The sequence below is a fragment of the Musca domestica genome, unplaced genomic scaffold, assembly GCF_030504385.1.
Source record: "Musca domestica strain aabys unplaced genomic scaffold, Musca_domestica.polishedcontigs.V.1.1 20, whole genome shotgun sequence".
Lineage (NCBI taxonomy): Eukaryota > Metazoa > Arthropoda > Insecta > Diptera > Muscidae > Musca > Musca domestica.
The window spans coordinates 851,314-874,868 of NW_026712250.1; the positions used below are offsets into that span (position 1 = coordinate 851,314).

Consider the following 23,555-nt stretch of genomic DNA (forward strand, 5'->3'; position numbering starts at 1 on the left):
AAGAGGTGGGGATAAGAAAAATGAATTTTTAAGGCATTACATCGCTGAATTTGAATACAATTTTGTAACATTTCATTTGGGGAATAAGAGATCTTTATGAGTAAATTGTAAATCTAAAGGAATAAATCTGTCATTAGTCAATGCATTTTTGCTTCGTAACCCTTCAGGGCATGTCGTATGTGTATTATATAAAATTAGGTTTGCTTACAAATCTAGATCCGGGTTAATCCTAGTAATTGGACCATGGAATATACACGTTAAACTTATTGAGATTGGTTAACTATCTCAGGTACGCTGTTTTTTCCAAGGGTTTTTATCAGGAAAAGGAATTTTCCATCCTCTGGATACTAAATTTAATTTTTTTGCACAGTGCTTTTAATGTAATTTTTTCTACTGAGTCTTTTATCAAACTTATTTATTCCTTCCAAAATAAAATCCAACTTGTAATTGGTTCCCATTTTATTCAAAACATTGATTATCCAAAGACGGAAATTACATTTCCCGTCTCACTCTTCCAAAAGACAATAAATACCAATCTTGTAGCCTCAATACATTGTCCATTGTGACCAATACCGGAACGACCTTTGTTGTAATATTTCCAAGTGGAAGAATGGGAAAAAAAGGACGACTACTGATGGAAATAACTCATCTAGAATTAATTGAACGACAATTAATAACAAAGAAGGAAGCAATAACATTTTCATTTTACACATATCCTTTAGAAAGTTTTGAAGACCACAAGAGCTCACATCACCATCTCGTATATATACATATGTATGTGTATTTACATATTTAGAATGGACAGTGGTGTCCAACATGAAAGCAAACTGAATTGGCAGACAAAAGTTAAACTCTAACCACAACTATTACTGGAGAATAATGGTGGCAGGGAATAGAGGAAAAAAGAAGGAATGAAAACCCCCCACAAACGACCACAATAAACCAAATGTTATTCATTCCAAAGGCAAAAAAAAGAAAAGGATGAACTGGGCAACCAGGCCAACAAGGAGCAAAAACTTCGATGGCTGTTGCCATGCTTTTGAAAAGGGTTTATGGTTAAGGCCCAGGCCCATCTCACTCTCTCCTCTCCCAAACTACATAAAAATACAAACATACATACATTGATACTTGTTTACGACCCACACATTAAAACTAGAAGCCCAGAGGAGCACACACACAGACACATTAACATTTAATGAAGTTAAATAAGTCGTTTTTATGTTTTACGTCTTCTTCTTCTTCTTTCACATCTTCTGCTTCTTCTTTTAATTCTTTTTGTTATTGTGGTTATTGGTTATTTGTTTTGCCAATTGGTTAATGAACCATTAAACTTTGTTGTTGTTGCTGTTGTTGATTATGTTTTGTTAAACTAGTTTCTTGTAACGGTTTATTATAATGGCGGATTAATTGAGATAAGAATTTCAGGAATAACAACAAAATGGTTTAAGGTCAGTGAGGATTTCAAAGAAAGAGAGAGAGAGAGAGAGAGAGAGATAGATAGAGAGACAGAATTTAATGGATCAAATCATATATGGGCAAAATAATAAAAGAGAAATGCTTAAGAGAATTTTATAATAGCATTTTTTTCTTTTAATTATTACTTATTTAATATGTTTTAAACAAAAATATAATCAAAATTAGCTCAAAAATTATTTTTTGAGCAACAATTGTTGAAAATTAAGGTATATGTCTATTTATTTGTGTTTTACTCATGACGGAGAATAAGAGACATGCATACTTGACCATCTACGATCAAATTGATAACAGGGGTCGATTTGTGAGGCATTTTTGATCCAATAGAGCTGTTTAAAAAAGGGAAGCAAATTTTGGGGTTTTACCACCCCCATTTACCTTGATTTAGCATCGAATTCTTGTTTGAGGGCTTTTGAGCATAGTTGTGCCGATCAAGTTCGTATTTCAGTTCCTAAACGTATGAGTGACTTCATAAATTTCATATTACTCATACGTAGAGTTTACATACAAACGACCGGAGTCCACGGAACTAGTTCGTTCGATCGAATTAGATTGACACAACCCTACTTTTGAGACTTTGAGCCTTATAGGCGTATGTGTGATGATAGTAGTTATACGTTATGAAAGGACAATTTGTCGAACCATAAAAAGTTCGCTTTGGCTTTTAATATTTCTAATATATATCGAATTAAATGTTTTACCTCTTAAGGAGTTTCTAGCATCTTCTCTAGATAAACCCCTTTTACAGGTATCGGATAGATGGAAGAGGTTTAGAAGGGACCCCACCAAAGCCTGATGATATCAACCAAACAACCGTCTACATGACTTAATTTGTTGAGAAAAACATTTTTAAAAAGAACGTCATATTTATTTCCCCTTCCCTTAAATTTTCGTGGAAATTTCAATAGGTTTTCGATTTCATTTTGCAATTTTTAATGATTTTTAAGGTTAAGGACATAGCAGCGTATGAGTTATGACAATACTTATACGTTGTATATATTTTCTCTGCAAAATTATGTAACTACTTAATATTTTTAATATATTTTGAATTAGATGCTTTAACTTATAGAGTGTTTCTGGCATCATAGGTATTCTATAGATGAACCCCCTTTACAGGTATCCCGTAGGTGGAAGAGATTTAGAAGGTGCCCCACCAATGCCAATCTGATGATTTAAACCAAATGACAACTGTCAACACGACTTGATTTTTTGAGTAAAAGGTTTTTAAAAATAACACCATATTTATTTCCCCTTCCCTTAAATTTGCGTGGAAGTTTCAATAGGTTCTCGATTTGATTTTGCAAATTTTAAAGTCTTTTAAGGCGAAAGACATATTTGCGTATGAGTTATGGCAATACTTATACGTTGTATGCATGGTACAATAAAAAGGCAAGGTAGAGCTACCAGCTGATTACAATTCTTTTTCTAAGTTTGCCCGATTTCTGCCAATTTTGAATATAATTTTGAATAACTCTGACAGGAAGCGGACATAGCCTCAGGGCTGTATTTCTGTAGTTTTACAAAGCTGTTCTACCTTCTTATTGTACCATTTAATTTATATGCAAAGTTATCTATCTATTATCCGAAAAATTGATTTTGGAATCTTGAAAATAAATTTAAACATTGAAATTATTGACATTTCTATATTTCCTGCTCTCCAATTAAAATTCAATAATTTTCTTCAATTTTAACTTCAAAATCTTCATAGCTGTCATTATCCTTTTTCACATTTCCAAATAATTATACCATTGGCACGTATTTCATTGTGTATTTTCCGGCGATAACTTTTCTACCATCATTCTCTAGTTTTTGTTTTCTATCTCTTCGGTCTTGGTTTATCGTTAATTGAAAAAAGTAGAACGTTATCTGCTCTGACGACATGGTCATGATGATTTTTATTATTCCTCTCGTTAATGGTGTTTTTTTTTTCTTCTGCGTTTGGCTCTGTGGCTTGCTTCCCTGTGTTCCATTTTCCAAGCCATAAACAAAACAATCAGCTTATTTTCTGTTTTGTTTTTGTTATCGACTAATTTCGTTGTTGTTATTCTTCTTCTTCTTCGTAAAAGACAATTTTCTATCTTTACAATTTGATTTTGAATAGAATGGCAACTATAATTGGCATGATTGGATTGAATGGCTGGAAGGAAAGGATACAAAATGGGGGTTGTTTAAAATAACTATAAAAATGGACTTCGTGACATATGATTTACTGGACCTCGTGACGTATGATTTACTGGCATTAATAATACGCTGGGAAGACGAAACTTTCACTGATTTTTCAGCTTGTTTCACAAGGTTTTTGGCAATTCATAAAATAATATAAAAGACTCCTTTGATAAAAATAATTTCAAATATATTAGCAAACTTTCCTCTTTCCACTTCAATTCATTTTAAATTTCTCTTCAATTCAAAACATCGAATATGACTCTATTAGAAAATCTCCAATCGACATTGAGGGTAATTAAAGTGATTTATTCGGTGTTGATGATGGCGCAAATAAACAAATTCTTGCAAATGAAAATTAACTAATTGAAAAGATAAAAATAAAGAGAAACACAGCAACATTAACGCCAATGAAATGCTCATTTCAAATGTTCAACATAAACATAAAACTGTATTTGAATGATTTTCAATGATGGCAGACAGGGAAATAAACTTGAAAATTTGTCGAAATTAATTAGCAGACAACAATTTGTAATTACTAATGGGAAAAAGTTTTGAACAGTAAACTTTTTCGGTAATTGGCACATTAATTTTTTTGAGTGATGTGAAAAGTTTTGTAAATTCAATACAAAAATGTGATGCGGGCCATGGGGAAGAACTTGGATCCCTACAATTCAAATGAATATAAAATTTTATTTTTATACGTCTCTCAAGTTTTGTGTTTTTTGCCCTTAATCTGTCATTATTGAAATTAATTGAGATTTATTCACTGAATTTCCATTGCAATTCAATTGCCTTGCCAAAGTGTTAAAAGTCACGTACAAATTAATACATTTTATCGGCTCAATGGGGATAATCAATTCAGTTGGAAATGTTTATTCAATTAAAATGTATTCATTCAAACATGCGTAATTATGGGCCAAATAATAACGATAATAACGGTTAATAATAATTACAATAGCAATAATAAACATTGTTGGTAGGACGTGGGGTTGGGGAAAAATTTACTGAAAAACCAGTAACGAAAGGTTAAAAGTCGGGCGGGCCATTTATATCCAACCAAATTCAGACTGCTGTCATTCCTAAGCCACTCGTCCGACAGCTGTTAAAATTACTCCAGTGACAGCTCAAAGCATTTTGGTGAGAATTTTCCAGAAAAAAAGTTATTCGTGATGGAATTCAAGCGTGATAGTGTGATTTCTTTATATTTGGCTGGAAAACCACAAGAGGCTATCGTTAGAGCACTCAGAGCATTTAAATGTGAATAAATCTTTTGTGTCTCGTACCATTGCTCGTTACCGTGATACTGGTAGCGTAGCCCGACGTCAAGGATTTGGACGGAAGAAAACAGCAACATGGTATCAGAATAAATACCGAATATTATGGCGAAAATATTCTGGAGGCTGTATTAAAGCCTTGGGCACGCAAACATTTTGCCCGCAGACCTAGGACATTCCAACAAGACCCAGCACCATCGCACTCAGCTCGCGCCACGAAGAGTAGTTACCAAATTAGGTTCCTCGCTTCATTTCCAGCGCACAATGGTCACCAAAATCTCCGGATACCAATCCGTTGGACTATTGTGTCTGAAGTATTTTGGAAGGCAAGGATGGCACTAAAAAATACCAAAGTATCGATCACCTCAAGCGAGCACTTCGCTGGGAATGGGTGAAAATACCGCAGAGCAACATTTGGGCAGCTTGTGACGGTTTCATTGACCGTTTGTAGGCCATAATTCGTGCCAAAGGTGACCAATTCGAACAAATCTAAACATATTCTAAAATTTGATACTATTTCCGACATTTTTTGCTTTCATTCAATAAAATTTAAAAAAAATCTAAAAATTATGGCGTTTGACTTAGTTGCAGTTTCTTTAACTCACTCTGTATATGGGAGCTATAGCTATATCTGAATCAATTTTCTCCAAATTTGATGTACTTGCTTCCAGACTGAATTCGGTCGGATGTACTAAAATTCAGGTGATTTAGACGGATACTGACCATTTAGTGAACCACTAACCCGAAATCTCACCAATTTCAATAGGGTTCGTCCTTGGGCCAAACAAATATTGTTTGGAAAATTTCCTCTTAATTGGATAATAAATGCGACCTGCATTTTTTTCACAAAAATACATGGACAAACGGACGGACGGACAGACATGCATAAATCGATTCAGAAAGTGATGCTATGAAGATCCTCAAAAGTAACTATGGACCTATCTCGCTTCCTTCTCCCTGTTACAAACAAATGCTGAAAGACACAATATCCATAGCATTATTTGGTGTAGGGTATAATTAACAAAATATATTTGCCATTAAAACAAATCCACCATACGAATGAAGGTGCACCGCTACGTATGATCAATTTGAGGAATCTTATTTGCATTGATCATACGCACCCTGGGTATAGATGAGCATAGATGTGCAAAAATGTCTTAAAAACAAACGTTAGCGGCACTGGTTATACTTTTATTCACTTTCCCTCAACGATCTTCGATGGTTAATTCTCAGTTACCCTTATATACCCGTTCTCAATTTAGTTATGAACATCATTGCTCATGAGTGAGGAGATAGAGAGAGAAAGAGAGAAGAGACATGTAAGATACTAAAAAATAAATTTAAATATACTTAAATTATTGATACGATAGAGATGCAATTACTTCCTTTTATCAGGACTACTCTTGACCACAGATGCAAGGCACTAGGATTAAGTTACTAAGCCCCACAATTTTGAAAACTGCAAGTACCAGTGACTCTGCTCTCAGCATAGAGTTGGAATGTGCCACGGATTCAAAATTTCCTCAAAAGAACTTTTTTTGGGGATGCTGCAACACCCTCAATGTCTCCTCTCCTTCTTCCTGCCCAAAGGCTCTATCACTATTTCTGAAATTAATTTCCAAAATAAAACATCAATTTTACCCCAAATCAAGTGGTTTTATTTTCATTTTGGCCCCTAATTGAAAATGGCTTTTAACACCCCTTCTCTCTTTCATAACTCTTCCTACTCTCTCCCGCTATTCTCATTAACTTTTGTAAAACAAACTTTTTTTCTCTCTGCCGACAAAACAAACTTACCTTTAGATTAATTATAGTTTGGTTTTGGTTGATGAGAAGTGGAGGGGGGTGTGGAAAACTTTATTCATCTAGAATTTTATTTTTTCCTGGAAAAATACGAAAGAGTGAAAAACCGGGTATTATTAAAAATAAAACTTGTTCATTAGACGAACTAAAGGGAAATATGAACTATTTAAGTGGAGAAGTTGGGGAAAAAAGCGCACAAAACAAATAAATTCATTTTTTTATTTAAATTGTCTCAACAATTTAAAGCACCAATCCCTTTCCATTTCCCCCATTTTTTTGAAATGAAATAAAACAAACATTGCCAATCAAGGAAACATTCCACCTTTAAAATTAGAAAAAAACCCAATGAAACCTCCTTAGCATATGTTAAGGCAAATCGAAACGCTTTGTTAGCATTTGATTCGTTTATTGAGCTGCCGTCAAACGCTTCGAAGGCAAAAGGAAAAAAATAGGAACACAATTTATTCATTAGCCAATAAAAGTCGTAGCAAATTGCACGAACAAAACGCAAATATGTGTCACGCACAAATAACGGCAACTCGGCAATCAACGATGAAAATGTTGTAGCATACTTTTAGGCATTAAATGCCTTACAATACCTTTAGGAGGCAGGCAAAAAGGTGATTTCGCAAATGGAATGCTACCAAGAAAAACCAAAAAAAAAAAGGAACAGCAATAATGTTTCTTGCCAAATTAAATTTAATGTATCATAAGGCAAAAAAAAAAACGAAGCCAAAAAAAATCGGAGAAAATCAAATTTTAAATTTGGAAAAAAGATTTGGTGGGGAAACAATTTCCATCGACTACAAAAGCTTTTTTTCCTGGAAAAACAAATCAGAACCATCAATAGCTAAGTAAGTAACTTCAAACTACTTCAAAAGGATAAATCGAATATGTATGTATGTACATATTTAGTATTTCTTTTCGTAGGTTTTAGAGGCCTCTTCAAAAATCGAAGTTTAAACAACGAATGGAAAGAGGTCCAAGGGTTTTTATGTTTTTTTTCGATTGTAATGAAGTGAAAAGTATACAAAACTGATGATTTTGATTCCTTTTTAAACTAGCCTTTGCAGTAGTCAATCAATCGGCAACCCAGCTGCGAATCCACCTGAATCTTTAATCATTTCCTATGAAGTTTTTCTCCCTCCTCAGCCACTTTTGAAACTTTGTATTGATTCCCTTGGTGTGCGCATTTCCCCGCCCTCCGGCAAAACCAAACTTTCAATGACAATTTCCTAGTTTAAGGTGTAAAGTTGTTTTTTACTTTTTATTGCAAGTCTCAGTTTACTGTTTATGGTCCATCGTTAAATGAAATGGATACGACGAACAGTTCTAAAAAAAAACAGGAAATCGATAAAGAAAAGGTGACTATACGAGTGTTATTGGCATAACCTAATTTTTGCCAAGGGGACAATTTTCCTATCGGAAAATGAGAAATGTTGTTGACTTAAAGATGGAAAAGTAAAGAAGGAGATATGGAGGTAAACACGAAGGCATTATTTATGAAAAGAAGGGCATAATGTAGGCCCTGCCTCGATGTGATGACGAGTTTGTGGTGTGGCCCCTAGGGCCCAGGGGCCTTCAATATAAAGTAGCATTTATTTTTTGGATTTTCTGTAGATGGAAAACCTTAAGCCTTTCAAAGAAAAATCCCTCAATTTTTTTTTTTTATTTTTTCTCATGGAATGTGGCTGGATATATGACCCGAATCTTTGGGTATAAGAACCATGTAAAATCCGATATCATTTAAAAACCTTTAGAAATATCTAACAAGTTTTCACGCGATAAAGGTATTTTAACCGATTCGAGGGCTCGATTTGTGGTTTATAAAAAAGAAAATCCTCAAGAGATCAATTACGGAATGGAAATTCTAATCCTTTAAAATTTTTTGTCATTTGTATTAAAATCTGTTGTGGATTCAGAGTTGTCTAAAAATTCGGGCAAAAACCCAGATTCAGGTTCCAAGAGCCGATTTCTACAATATAGGTTTCATTTTGCCCTCAAATTTTAAGTTTTAAAACTCGTCTAAGAATTATTTTATTAGCAGAAAAATTTCTACCTATCACTTTGTGCCCTTGTGCCGGAACCGGTTCAGAGACATTAAGTTAAAAAATTGATTTCAAAATCCAAAATAAAGAGCGAGAAGTTTCAATTTGCTGGCTAGTGGACCGAACAGCTTGTATAGGACCCAACATTACAGTCAGACCTAAAACTACTGAGGGTCACACAATAATTTAGATCAAAGTTCTTGTGTAGAACTCGAAATAAGAGTCAGGCCATGAATGGCTGATGGTTAATCTATGATCTACATGGAAGTCCCGACCCGAAATTAGGGTCCGATATTGAAACCATTTCAAAAAAACAAAGACTCAATAAATTTGAATTGAAAATTCTATAACATTTTTCTGCAAAAAGCGCTTTGCAGATCGAAGTGTATTTATAGGACCCGTAATCGGGATCAGACCATGGACTACTCTGGAACAGACGTTGCTCTAGAAGTCCATGTAGAGAACCTAAAATCGGGATCTGACTATATACTACTAAAATGGTCTAGTAAATCGATTTTTACAATATCCGTATAATTTTGCAAATATCCTTCTGTAAGCAGAAGGGCTTCTAATTGTCCCCTTGATTAAAATCCTTTTTCAGATAGGAGATCTTATAGAAGGCTTATTTTCAAAAGGTCTTACTTTATACAAATATATTTTTTAGAAGACGATAGAGTATTCTAAAAAATATTTAATGGAAAACAGCCCTTCCGAATATTCTCTAAGAGTCGTAATAGAACTCCCTTAAATGATTCTTCTATAAGTAGAAGACATCCAAAAAATCCCTCTATAGAGATAAGACATTCTAAAGATTGTTAAAAAAAACATGCCAAGGTCCATCTAGACAGGTGGAGAGAACATTCCCACACGATAAAATACATTTAATAGACCTCTTTAACCCAAAAAACTTCTGAAGGTATTCTATATATAGAAGATATTCTTTAAATTTTCGCGTAGATGGAAGATCTTGTCACTGCTTTTTTATAGACAAAAGAACTTTAAAAGTTCCCTCTTTAAAATGAAGGCCATGTAAAGGTACTAACACAGAGAAAATATCATATATAGGTCCTCCTTGTGAAAGCCTTCGACATCAAACCTTCTATGACTCATTCTGTGCATAAAAGACCTTCCTATGGCTATACAATTCAGTACCTTTTAATCAGCTTCTATAGGAACAAGGTCCTCTGAAGTTCTTCTATATGCAGCAGACCTTCTTAAAAACGTCTTTGCAGAGAATGGCTCTGGTAGTTTTTCCACATACTCTCTGTCTTTTCGCCTTAAACCTTCTTAAAAACGTCTTTACAAAAATTGCCCCACGTAGCTCTTCCACTCTTCCACTCTCCCCCTCTTTCTCTCTTTTCGCTTAAAACTCCGACACATTACTCTTTAAGAACATAAGATAAAAAAAATTCAACTTCTCAACATGTTGATACATTTTCCTTGTCGCTTTCCTTTATTAAAAGCCATAAATCTTTATTTGAATATTCTCCGGGTTCGCTCTTTCCATTTGCCTACATTAAAGTTCGCTGAAAGTGGGATGGGATGTTTATCACTATTTTCGTGGCGTGTTTCTATCGACGTTTACAATTTAACAAGGAACACACCTCTCGCCTTTTTGGGATGGCATTGTTGCTTTTGGTTAATTGTGTGCGTTTTTTTTCTCGTGTTCTTGTTTTGACCGGCAACAAGAAACGCTCACTAGGACAACGGCATGAGATAATGTTTTATGTTGCTGTTGGTAATAAGAAAAACAACAACAACAAAAGCACAAAATCCAGTGTATAAATCCTTACAAATATACATACATATGTATGGACATCTACTATACATGTCCTGCGGATGAGACCCTGGGTAAGTGTTGTTATTGTTCTTGTTGCTGTTGCTGGTGGTGTTGGTGCCACAACCATATGTTACAGTAATATAAAGCAATGTTCTTATGTCGACCACTTTTGCAGCTACAGATTAAATTTTCCCATGAACCAAAGTTTCCACGGAAACCAACAGCAAACCTCAAAATGACCAACCATCCGCCATAAATAATTCTGAGAGTTTGAGAAAATGTTTCAAGGACTGAGAACTAAACAAGACACAATAACAAAAGAGTAGCTACCGAATAAGTGCTTTTTTGAAAGTGAATTTAAATATGGGAAATTGTGCACATTTTAAGGGTATTGAGAGTAGTTGAATGCATTAGAACCCCATGAGTCTGAAGGGAGGAAATTAAAAGTTCTGATTTTTCTATACATCAACTATTTTTTTTATTAAAGTAAATGTGGTCCAAAATTATTTATATAGCGTTTTGATATAAAAAAATGTAAAAGTAATGTTTAAACCCTTATTTGTTGATGAATTAAAAGACCTAAGAGAGATTAGACTGGCGAGAGAGCCCTTGTTCTTGAACAGGTCTGGTTTAAATCAGAGCTGCTCAAATACCAGACCACGCTCATCATTCCAAATTTCTCTTACTTTTTTAATAATCAAGAAAACCCGTGTTAAGACGTAATTAATAAATTGTTTGTAATAATTCGATTTATTAATCATTTTGGACAACATCCCAGTTTAAAGACAATTGAAATGAAGGGATAAATATTATGAAAAATAGGATAGTTATATTCTCTAAAATAATCTCTTTTTTGGACTTATGAGCTACCACACGGTTTTAAGCAGTGCTTTTTTAAATTTACGTTTTTCTTGTTTACCATATTCCCTTTATTAAGGGTGCAAATCTTTTATATTCTCTCTAATAATAGTTCTCTTTCTAATAGCGCTCTCAACCCAATTTCTCAATCTCTTGCCAATATCACTCTCTTTCCAATATTGAAATACATTTCTCTTTTATTTCCCCATATTTTCTTAAAGCACATAATTCAATGCCTTTTATTCCGCTTCATACCACTGTCATTGAAGTTGGTTGTCTCTCCCGCTTCGTTAAATATATGTATGTATGTATTTATGTTGGTATATAACCCACACTCACTCATTCGTCCTTTCACTTTCTCTTCAATACATTTCGTTTCGGTTTATGCAATTTTGTTGTTGGATACATTTCAGAATTTCCACCTTTCTTTTTCATTTTGAATTTGCAATCATTCTTCGACACAGATACCTTGCCTACCAGGAAGAGGGGACGAGGGGGAAAGCAGAGAGTGCGATAGTGGAAGTGAGAGCATGCCGACCAAACAGTGTTTGCTGAATTATTAAAAACACTAAAATGAGGTTAATGTGTGCAACAAAAACAACCATCCCAACCGAATGAAACCGGAGCTGGGAACCATCGAAGCAGTCAGTCGGCTAACAACAACAACAACATCATGGTAAATATTCAAAGTTGTGGGTCTTGATGAAAGTTTGTTGGAAAGTAGCAATGATTGTAGCAAAAGAGGTTGGCATTTGGCTGAATAGGATTATTTACCAAAGTGGGGTCCTGCGAAACAAAAATGTTGCAAAAAAAAAAACAATAACAGCAACAACAACATGGCTGTGTGAATGGGAAAAGGCGTAAAACGTAGGGAAAATTGTAACCTAAAAACCCAAACAGCGAAAACAAATGTCTGTCTGCATTTAGTTCATTAAACCGTTTTGGCCCAGCATGTCAAAGCTGGAACAAAATGGAACAGACCACAAACCCAAACCCAATCAATACAACAACGACAAACTTGTAAACTTTTCCAACATTAGAGCACCAACCTGATTAGGGCACCTTATTAACATTAACCTTTTTTTTCTGTCGTAATCAGCATCATTATTGTCAGCTTGAGTCGAGTAACATAGATAATTGCATACTTTTAGGCGACGATTGCAGTGTCCGTTGAGCCATAAATGTTAGTGGATCATTTGAGATGCAAAATTATTTATAGATCAAAGCATTGTTCTTGGCAAAGGGGTAATAAAGAGATAACATTTATAAATTTTGAAGCGATCGGAAAATATTCATAAAGTTTAAGCTAAGTTCTCTCTCTCTATTCATAGTAACCTTTTTTCGCTTTTGCAAAGCTCTGTCTGCTCTGATTTCTTTTTCTCGTGGAAAATTACAACAGTTTTTTTTTATTTTCTAACAATCAAATATACCTTTAATAGGAATGCTCTATAACAGAGCTCTCTTAAATTATCTCTTTTTCGGACTGATGTGCTAGCACACACTCTTAAGCTGCCAGTACATGTTAATTTCATTTCTTCCCAGAAAACAGTGGAAGACCAAATTTTTTTTTTTTTTTTTTTTTTTGTAAAATTTAAAAAAAAATATTAATTATTTTTCCTGAGAACTCATGGTTCCCCCGGTTGTGTTTTATAAACCCAACATCCATTTATGCATTCAAAATATTTATCAATTCTTATAATTATTTGTACAACCCATCAAAATGCAAATGTTATTGAACTTTTGTTTGTTATATTCTGTTCGTATTAAAAAAACGTATTTAAATTAATTTTTATGATATTTACTTCCCAGTCGGTTTCTTTTCGTTTGTGTTTTTTTAATCTGTAGCCATGCCACCATCCCTACCATCAAACAACAGATTCCCAAATTGTTTGTTTTCTTGAAAAAAAGAAAGAAAACAAACGCTAAAAAACATAACATCTATTAAAGAACCGCAATGCGTGTTTTTCAATCTGTCTTATTATTATTATTTTTTAGGAGAAACACAAACAAAAACAATGAAAAGAAATAAAAAAAGATTATTTTGGCTTAGCGCAAAACTGAAAAATTTGCATATTCATTATTTAACTTTTTTCTCTTATTCAATTTTTTTTAAATATGTTTTTGGTTTTGTTTTCAATTTTTTTCCTTTACTTGCCAGTAAGGAGTCCCACATCCTTAGGTTAAACTTGAATTGGAGAATGCAAACGCCTCCCCACAAAACAAAAGCCTTTGCACACACACGCACCCACACTTCAATGGCTATGTGAATGGATTTCTTTTCCCCATAAATATGCATGACTTAGAAGAGAGAGAGAGAGAGAGTCCCTATCTGCTGTGCTTGTGTGAGTCCGTTGTTTTTGATAATGATAAAAACAAATATATGGAGATTTTAAGAGAGCAAAAAGAGAAGATGGTTGGCCATCGTCAAATTGTTTTAGAGAGAAATATTTGATTGTTTGAAATAAAAGCAAAAAAAATGAAAACGGTGAAAATGGAAATGTCACAACAAGTATTCTTGAATTGCTAAGGGAATTTTAGGGGCTTTGTCAATGTTGAATGGAAAGCTGTCACTTTTTCGTATTGTCTTTCAGTGGTAAAGTAGGGAAAGTAAAAAAGTGACACGGCAGGCAAAGATTTCATTCTGAGAGTTTGAGTTTATGATTGTGAGCAAGAGGAGATAGAGAAAGAAGAGTTTGGGTGGATTTGCACTTGTGAGGTTCGCCATAAAAACCAAAACGCCATATATGACAAGTAAAAAAACTGTAAATCCGAACTTTGAATACCCTCAACCATATGGAACGAATTTGGCAATTCTCAATAACAATAAAATCGGTTAAAAATTCTGTTAAAATCTTAAAAATACCGAATGTAGCTATTATATTAGGGTCTATACGACGACATGTACCTGCATAGGTAACTTTTGTCATAAGCCATTACAATATTCAAATGCGAAATTAAAAAAAAATCCGTGAATAATGTAGCTAAAATCATCAAAATACCGAATATCGGGATGCACCGTTATATGGGGGCTATACGAAGACGTGGACCTGCACAGACAATTTTCTGTTTTAGGCTGTAGTATCCATTACTAACTTCAAATACCAAATTTGAAACAATATAAATAAATACAACCTTTCCAAGCCTGTTCCCCCATTCCGCCAACAAAAAATCCAACCACTCATCATTTCCAAGGCCATTAAAATCGATTAATTTTCTATTTATTTGTGTACATTCACCTTCCTGTCATAATTTTGCCCATTCGATGATATGGCATTCAGGCACATCCTCCAACCAACCAACCATTCATTCATCGAGCTACCGGTGGTACCGGGGTATTCATTTCAATTAAAATAATTAATTTCGTTTTCGTTTCTTCAGTTCAGTTATTTAGTGGCCAACCAGCTGGATGGCCCACTGACTGGCTGGCTGACAGACAGACTGACTGACTGACTGGCATATTCTCACACGCTAGATGTACTTAAAGTCATCAACAAGAACATAAAACAATAATTTGTAGCGTGAATACAAATATTAATTTCCTTTCGCTTGGAGCGGGAGAGAGAGAGAGCGAGAGTGGAGGAAAGAGAAACACGAGCTCACACAACTTTGTTGTAATACGAGCAACGACACGTTCCGGATCAACATTTGTTGTCATCTTTCATCACCTGAAACAACATTTCCACACAAAAAGCCAACGGTCACATCTCCTTCGTGAGATATTCAATTTTGATGTTAATAATTAATTAATAAAATATTATTAATGCGATTATCGATGTCAAAAGAATTTTGATCAGGTTTCACGTCTGTGAGATGTGTGGATGCCCAGCATAACGGAATTGTGGTGTAGAACGTGCCAAAGATAGATTTCCCCCTTTGACTTTGAAATGTCCGGTCGGGGATAATTTTTTCCAGATTTTCAAAGGAAAAGAATAATAACAAAGAAATACTTGCAATGGAATGTCCACATCCATTTCAGTAGGGGAAAGAAGTTTCTTCTAGTTTTCTATTTCTAATACATTTCCTTGGAAAAACAAGCTCTTCGGTGTCATTCCTGACACCATGTGTATATTAAAGAATAGAATATTCTATTTATCCCTTATTTTTAAAAATAGAAGCCATGTGAATATGAAAGTAACCCGTGACCTGCCGACACCAATACCTGCTTATCCCCTCCCTCTAGCCCAGCCATATAATTTCCATTTGGTAACCCATCTAAATACCGTCTCACCCTCCGTAACTAACATTATGGCACATCCATTATGGTTTATGGTGTTTAATATTGCACCTTGTCGTTGTTGTTGTTTTTTTCTTTTTTGTTATTTGTAACTGCATATTATTAAAATAATATTTATTACGACGAGACATTAGAGGAGCTTGTTTCATATTTCATTCTTTGCCCGCTTGCTTTCTCGCTCAGCCAACTATAACATAATAACAGCTAATAAAACAACTTAATTCCATAATAATAATAATAACAATAACGGTAGCAGCTGCAGCAGCAGCAACAACAACATCAACCACAACAACAATAATAAGAACAGAATAAAAAAAGAGAATGTAAAGACATATAGAGAAGCAGTTTTCCATACAATGGAGACCTGAACCTGAATAATAAGCGTTAAATAACAATGGCTGGATGGGTGGATAGATGGACAATTCTCCAGTTTCCTAGTTTACTGTTCATTAGTGGTAAACGAGGGTGGTCCATGTAGGGTGGTTAATGGGCTAAACTTTGAATTTCTTTGAGTTAATTTCGTAAATGGGCCACGTAGGTCCACGTTTTCATATGCCACCCCCCATATAAAGGTACCTCCCAATATTCGGTATTCTGATGATTTTATCGATATTTCTTACCGGAATTATTTCAAATTTCATATTTTTAGTTCGCAATAGGTACTACAGCCTATGAAAAAAAATCGCGCATGAAAATCCATGTCTTCGTATACCCTCCATGTAACTGCACCTCCCAATATTCTGTATTTTGATGACTTTAGTGATATTTCTTACCGGAATTATTTCAAATTTCATGGTTGAAGTTCCTAATAGGTACTACAGCCTATGACAAAAAATCGCGTTCATGTGTACATATAGCCTCCTCCGGTATTTTGATGATTTTAGTGACATTTTTTTCCAGAATTGATGCAAATTTAGTGTTTAAAGTTCGAAATGGCTACAAAAACCTGTAACAAAAAAAATCGCGTATGCAGGTCCACGCCTTCGTATAGCCCCCGTATAACGATACCTCCCGACATTCAATGTTTTGATGATTTTAACGGTATTATTCACCAGAATTGTTTGAAATTTTATGAATGAACAGGGGCTGGATTCTTGTTCTTTGAAAATGAAAAAGAAAATGAAAAATATTTCCTTTTTAATTTTTTTTTTCATTTGACATTTCTTTCCTTTATAAAAGTTATCATTTCACATTTTCATAGAACAAGAATTGAGGCCCAGGTCTTTATATAGCCCCAATATAAGGTTTTTTTCTTGGGAGATATTTTTCTACGGAATTTTTTTTTAAATTTTTGAAGTTGGTGGAGGGTATTAATAGGTCATCCCGTCCAAACTTAGCTACTTTTTACTTGTTGTTGTGTTTTCTCTTTAATTATCTCTTTTCCAGACCCTCGGTTTTGAGTACAGCTGCTGAAGATCAATAGCTCAACTTCAAACGGACAATGTCTTAATTCCGCAATAGTTTTACTATCAATCTATCTCCAATACCCTATGCAAAAACGCCATACCCTATAAAGAATTTTTGAAATAAAAGTTTCGAAATTTGACATTTTCATACAAATTAATCGATAAATTACATTTTTGCAGGGGGCCACATGATTCAAGGCATGACTATATTTCAGATACTAGAAGTTTAAATAAACATTTGAAACACCATTGGAAATAAACAAATATTGTCTTTATGTACCGCAAGTGTCAAAAGTGGGTTTAACCTACTAACGGTTTGCTCCAAAACAAACATTTAAAACACTTTTGGAAAAAAAACAAATATTCATTTCATATACCACCAGCGTTAAAATTTGGTCCATGTGTTGCTAAAAAACTCTAAAATAATTAAACAAACAAAAAAACAGTTAAGATAACATTAATTTGTTGTTGTTTGCTTTAGACCCATATACTCATAACTAATATTGACTGACTTTAGATCCGTATACTTATCACTTATATTGAGTCACTTTTTACGCCTATGGTATTCGTAAAGTAATATGGAGTATGTTCAGTCAAACTATTTACATTTTTCTTCTGTCGACCCACCCTATTATAATTTGCATTACAACGTTCATCCATAGTCACCTATGGTCAAATTAGTTCTTACCTATAAAAATACCGTTGTTGCTGTTTTTTTTTTTTTTTTTGTTTATTAATGATGATTTTAAGATATTATAGATGGTAGTGACAGTTTATTAATTTGCCATTACACACATACATACATCCGCACATACAATTCATTTTGCTGAGTAATTTCTTGAATTTTGTGAAAAATCTCAATTTCAATATTCAACATTTAATTTAACAATTTTTTTCCACACATTGCATTTTTTTTTTGTTTATACCAGCATGTGAGGATTATTTTTCCACTTTTGTATTTGTTTTTTTTTTTGTGTTTTGTTTTCACTCAGCAAAAATATTTTCGCAAATTCATTTATTTGGCCGATCAAAATTCTTAGCAATTTTTCTCAAATCTTTTTTTTTATGTTTGCACGTGAAAAACTCTAACCCACGTTGCTACCGTCTTTTTACGGTCTTGTGTTTCTCTTTGACTAATTTTTTATGATAATTTTGTTGCTGTTCTTGTTTTTACTTCATTTTTGTTTTTTTGTTTGTTTTGTTTTGCCGATAATCATTTAATTGTTGCGTGCGTGGGAGCAAAGGGTTTCAGCAACGCGGGCCACCTGCAGGGAGGACAAGAGGTTTGCAATGCTTGGCGATCAATTCAATTGAACGTTCAATTTATTACTGAAAAAAAATATAGAATATATCGGATGAGAGCCAAAACTATAGACAGAGCGAGAGCGAGAAAGAGCAACCAAAAAAACGTAAGGAGACAAAATAAACAGTTTTTGTTGATAGATTTTCTAGAGAACCAAAGGTGAGAGAATGCGAGCCATTAACACTGCTGTACAAAATATTGTTATCTTTCATCAGCGATTTGTAAATATTCAATATCGTGTTATGTTTTTCTGATAAAAGAATGTTTTTTTCGGCAAAAAAAATCCAACGTGGTTGCTGCCGGTAAATTAATTATCCATTTAAAACCTGTAGAAAATCTTATTTATTTGAAACATTGGTTTAGGGTTTTTGTTTCCATCTAAAGAATTAATATTAAAAAAAAATATCTATAGAACGTTCCCATTAGAAGTCTCTGGGCCCGATTCCTCCAAAATGTTTAATTTTCTGATATTTTAGTACATGAAATAGTCTATTATTTGCTTATTGCCCTGAAGTTATTATTTTGTACGATGCCGTTCTAAAAATAATGAACACCATCCAGGTCTAGACCTATTGAATCTACCAATAAAAAAACTATTCGTCTTATGTCATAAGAAAACCTATAGTATATAAAAAATACAACCTATCCTCTATAATACTTTCTAAGAATAGAAAACGGATACATTGAGAACTTCTATCAATGTAGAAGATTTTTAGGTCTCATTTCAAATTTGACCAATATGTCCTATAATATAGAAGGTATTGTATCAAGAGAAGACCTATGGAAGGGGAATGTTTTTTTATACCCTCCACCATAGTATGGAGGGAATATTAAGTTTGTTATTCCGTTTGCAACACCTCGAAATATCCATTTTAGACCCCACAAAGTATATATATTATTTATCAGCGTAAAATTCTAAGACGATTTATACCTGTCCGTCCGTCTGTTGTAATCACGCTAGAGCCAAAACTAATAAAGATAGGAAGCTAACATTTCGCAATGATCTGTCTTTGGTCTGCAGGCAGGTTAAGTTGGAAGATGGGCTATATCGGTCCACGATATTGTATAGCCCTCATATAACGGTACCCCCGATATTAGGTATTTTGATGATTTTAACCACGTTTTTTCAAGGGAATTGTCTGAAATTCTACACAAGAAGTTCTTCGCTACTACTTTACCCCCTTGAAAGGTAATTTTCTAAATAGGTCCACGATATCGTATAACCCCAATACAATGGTGTCCCCCATTATTCGGTATTTTGATGATTTTAGCCACATTTTTCAATGGGATACCCTGAAAATCCACACAAGGAGTTCCCTCTGAGGAGTTCCCTCTCCTGGAATAGAATTATCTATATTGGTCTACGTTTTGATATAGCACCCATATAACGCTACCCGATATATTCGGTATTCCCTGGATTTTCGCGATATTATTCACCGGAATTGTGTCAAATTTCGTATTTAAAGTTCGTTATGGGAATTACAGCCTATGACAGAAAATTGTCTGTGCAACCTGCATGTCTTCGTATAGCCCCATATAACGGTACCTCCCGATAGTCGGTATTTTGACGATTTTAGCGACATTATTCACCGGATTTTTTTCAAGTTTCGCATTTAAAAATTGTAATGGCTTTTGACAAAAGTTGCCTATGCAGGTCCACGTCGTCGTATACATACGGCTACAGTCAGTATTTTTAAGATTTTAACAGAATTTTAAACGGATTTTATTTTTTGGAAATTTGGCAAATTTGTTACAAATAGTGGAGGGTATTAGCTTTCTTAATTCGAAATTTTTTTTAATTCGAAAATTATTGCGTTTTCCTCTTCTTTTCTCTAAGCCTTAATTAAAAACAATCTTCAAATTAACATTTTCTTCTCTGTTTCCCTGGCCAGTCAGAGATTTTGGCAATTTTCCCCAAACAATTTTTGTTGCGACACTGACTTTCGCCGCCTACTTTTCCTATCTTTTTTCGTTGAACAAAGAAAATACATTTTTCGTAAAAATTTAATCACACATTTTACCTTAATTGAGCAAACAGATTTCCTGGCCTAGTAGAAAAAGGTGTCTTTGTTTGTTTTCCTTCTGTCAAGTTCTTCTTTTGCATCCTTCTCTGGCTACTAATTTTCCTGTGTTTATTTTAGAATCCATTTAACAATGCCTAAGCCTAACATAGGTATTTGAACGAAATTCAAACTTAAAAAGGAAATTCTAAAATTAAATATGCATAGAAATAACACGTAGCTGGCCTTATGCCAAGAGGAGGTTGAGAAAAAATGATTTTTTTTATTATTTCTTTTTTTTAAAGAATATCTCACAGTGTGTAAACACTTTCCAATGGGCCACGTGTGAGAAATTCTGGTTTGCAGTTTGAATTGAGTTTCACAAATGCCTCAAGTTATGCTATGGTGATTTCAAATATTTTCCAAATGTCAAATATATTTTAAACAAACTTTGGTTAATTATTTTTTAAATAAAACTAACCTTTCAAAATATCAAAAAATTTCAAAAATTCCACAGAGAAGTAGTAATTCGTTCAACTTGTCATTTCAAAGGTCAACAACTGTAAGCATTTGAGGGAAAATATCCTTTGTTATAAAAACCATTTCCAACAAACACCCACCAACTTCCCACATACCTTCAAAGAAAGGACATAAGCTGTCATCCTTTTCAGAAAAAAGGAGAAATCAAATTAGTTAATCACTGGAATAATGGCAAATCAAAGAGAACTCGTGTAGAAATCCCTAATTTTTCATGGAATTTTTTCAAACTAAATTCAGCTAATAGCCTGAATTAAATGGGTATATTTGAAATGGGAATTGAATAAAAAACTGGAGTACAAAAATAAACTTGTTTTGCTGGCTACGAAACTCGTCCCAGAAATTCGTCCAGGGAGAATATGAGCCACTTGATATTTCTTCGTTTTCAAAACAAAAAATGTTTGTAAGGTATTTAGCGATGTTTTTTATATTTTACAAAATTTCGCCAGTAAAAATTAATTCAGTTCCCAAATGTTTATGGAAGGCCATCAACATTTCCATGAAAATATTGGTCTTTTCGTAAGTAGCTAGAGTTATTGGCGTTTAAAATATTCATAAATGCTGCGAAAGTAGTGTTAACTTTTGAATCAGATCGAGTTCAGCTTTAGATCGAAATCAGACCAGAACAGTATATTTCAATACACAATTTCATCCATATATTTACGATTTATAAATATGAATTTTTATACATTTTCAATCTAGGCCTACATAAAGTCGGCCAGAAAGCCCATCTGACGACCAAGTTTGCTGTCAAAAACTCAATTGTGATTTAAAATTCAAACCTAGTCAAATCACAATAGAGCAAAAACTAATAAGATTATTATCAAATCGTTGTCAAATGTAGTCAACCTGGCCGATCTTATGTGGGCCTTGTTTTCAATGTTTTCGTTTTTGTTCATTTTGTAACCAATAACAGGCCTGCATGAGATCAGATTGGAGAATACCTGTCTCATGCCTCAGCCCATGGGTCCCACTCAATTCAAATCTTTATAAAAGCCCATAAACCACTCGAACGATTTTCCAATCTGTTATTTATTATTTATTATTAATATCCTTTTGATACTCACAATATCGATTCGGTCCTGTGACAAATGACAAAGCATTGTCTGAAAATGCCTTTAAAAAATTGATGTGAACTATATTCCAAATGTTTTTTTGATGTTAAGTCACAAGTTTTTAGGACTCGGCTTTTGTTTGGATTATTTTTTCTCCTATCCTATTGTGCCTTGCTTGCCACAAGTGTATGTGGGGTAGGCTTTAGTCCTGCGCGCCTAAAAGTATGCAAATTGTTGTGCTAAATTGTGGGCACACATATAACACCAGCAGCATAACACACACATGCATCCTCCCCATGTGTGTGTGTGTGTATGTACACAACAAACACTTGAAAATAAACGACACAAAAACATAATTCACCGAACGGGGAGGAGAACAAAAAGCTTGAGTTTTCATCTTTGCCAGGGACACCAACAACCAAAAAAAATATAAAAATAAAGGAACAAAGACAACATGAAATCATAAAATAAAACAAAGAAGGAAAATCATAAAAGTAACCGGAAAACACGTTTTTTTAGAGAAAAATTTTCTCTGGACCAAAAAGGTGGAGATTGCTGAACAAAACAGCAACGCCTTAATGTAGGCTACAGCAATTAATGCAACTTCTGTTTGTCTGGCTGGATTCCTTTTCTTTTGCCAATAATCTACCTTTAATGGTAGCTAGTACTTTGAATATGAAATTTTTATGTATTTTAATTACATTTTCCGTTTAATCCACATGGAGATTGTTCACTTTTTCTTTCTTCTTTTGTCAATTTTAGTTGTGTTGCCGTTTCTTCCGTTTAAAATTCTTCCGTATCTATTCCAATGTATTCCACTCTTTGTATTTTCGAACTGCGCTGCGTATGAAAGTTAAACAAGAACTGAATTCATTTTAGGTGACTACCTGAGCTCTAAGGCCTCTTCAATTAGCCACCGACCGTCTCTTTACGTAACCTAATGCTCTCTTGTGTGCTGCTGCTTGTCGTAGCAAAGAGCGCAAAAGCTTCTTGTTACGATGTAAATGAAAGCTTTTTTCGCGTTGTCAATGCAATGTGAATATAACCGTTACGAGAAAAAAATGTTTTATTTTTTCGTTCCATCGACCTTAAGGCTAGATTACACATGATGTTAGGGTCATATGTAAAGTGAATTTTTCCACAATTATTTGTGGCATTATTGTATCCTCCATCATAGTATGGAGGGTATATTAAGTTTGTCATTCCGTTTGTAACACCTCGAAATACACACTTTAGACCCCAGAAAGCTTATATATTCCTGATCAGCATAAATCACTCTAGCTTCTGAATTGGAGTAGGTTGATAAAATTTTACTCGAATGTATATTATGTCTGCAGGACTTTTGGTATTGAAAATGGGCCATGTAGCGCCCGTAATGGATACTAGAGCCTATGACAGAAAATTGTCTGTGCAGGTCCACGTCTTCGTATAGCCCCCATATAACGGTACCTGTCGATAATCGGTATTTTGATGATTTTATCAAATTTATTCACCGGAATTGTTTCAAATTTGGTATTTAAAGTTTGTAATGGATACTACAGCCTAAAACAGAAAATTGTCTGTGCAGGTCACCGCCTTCGTTTAACGCCCATACAGCGGCACCTCCTTATTTTCGGTA

At 34.1% G+C, this 23,555-nt stretch overlaps 1 protein-coding gene across 8 annotated transcripts in view; it reads right to left on the minus strand.

The window, feature by feature from the left end:
- LOC101890926 (1-phosphatidylinositol 4,5-bisphosphate phosphodiesterase) overlaps positions 1–22,796 on the minus strand; it is a 70,836-nt gene extending 48,040 nt beyond the window's left edge. For 3 of the 8 annotated variants that reach the window (XM_020040154.2, XM_059122314.1, XM_059122309.1), the window contains exons 1-3: positions 22,639–22,796; positions 17,731–18,371; positions 6,711–6,796 (exon numbers count right to left, since the gene is read on the minus strand). The gene's annotated coding sequence lies outside the window, so the exon portion shown is untranslated. Of the gene's footprint in view, positions 1–6,710; positions 6,797–17,730; positions 18,372–21,949; positions 22,154–22,638 lie in introns of all 8 variants that reach the window. The other 5 variants (XM_059122311.1, XM_059122312.1, XM_005177304.4 and 2 more) reach the window with 5 other exon arrangements.
- Between the last annotated feature and the right edge of the window lie 759 nt (positions 22,797–23,555).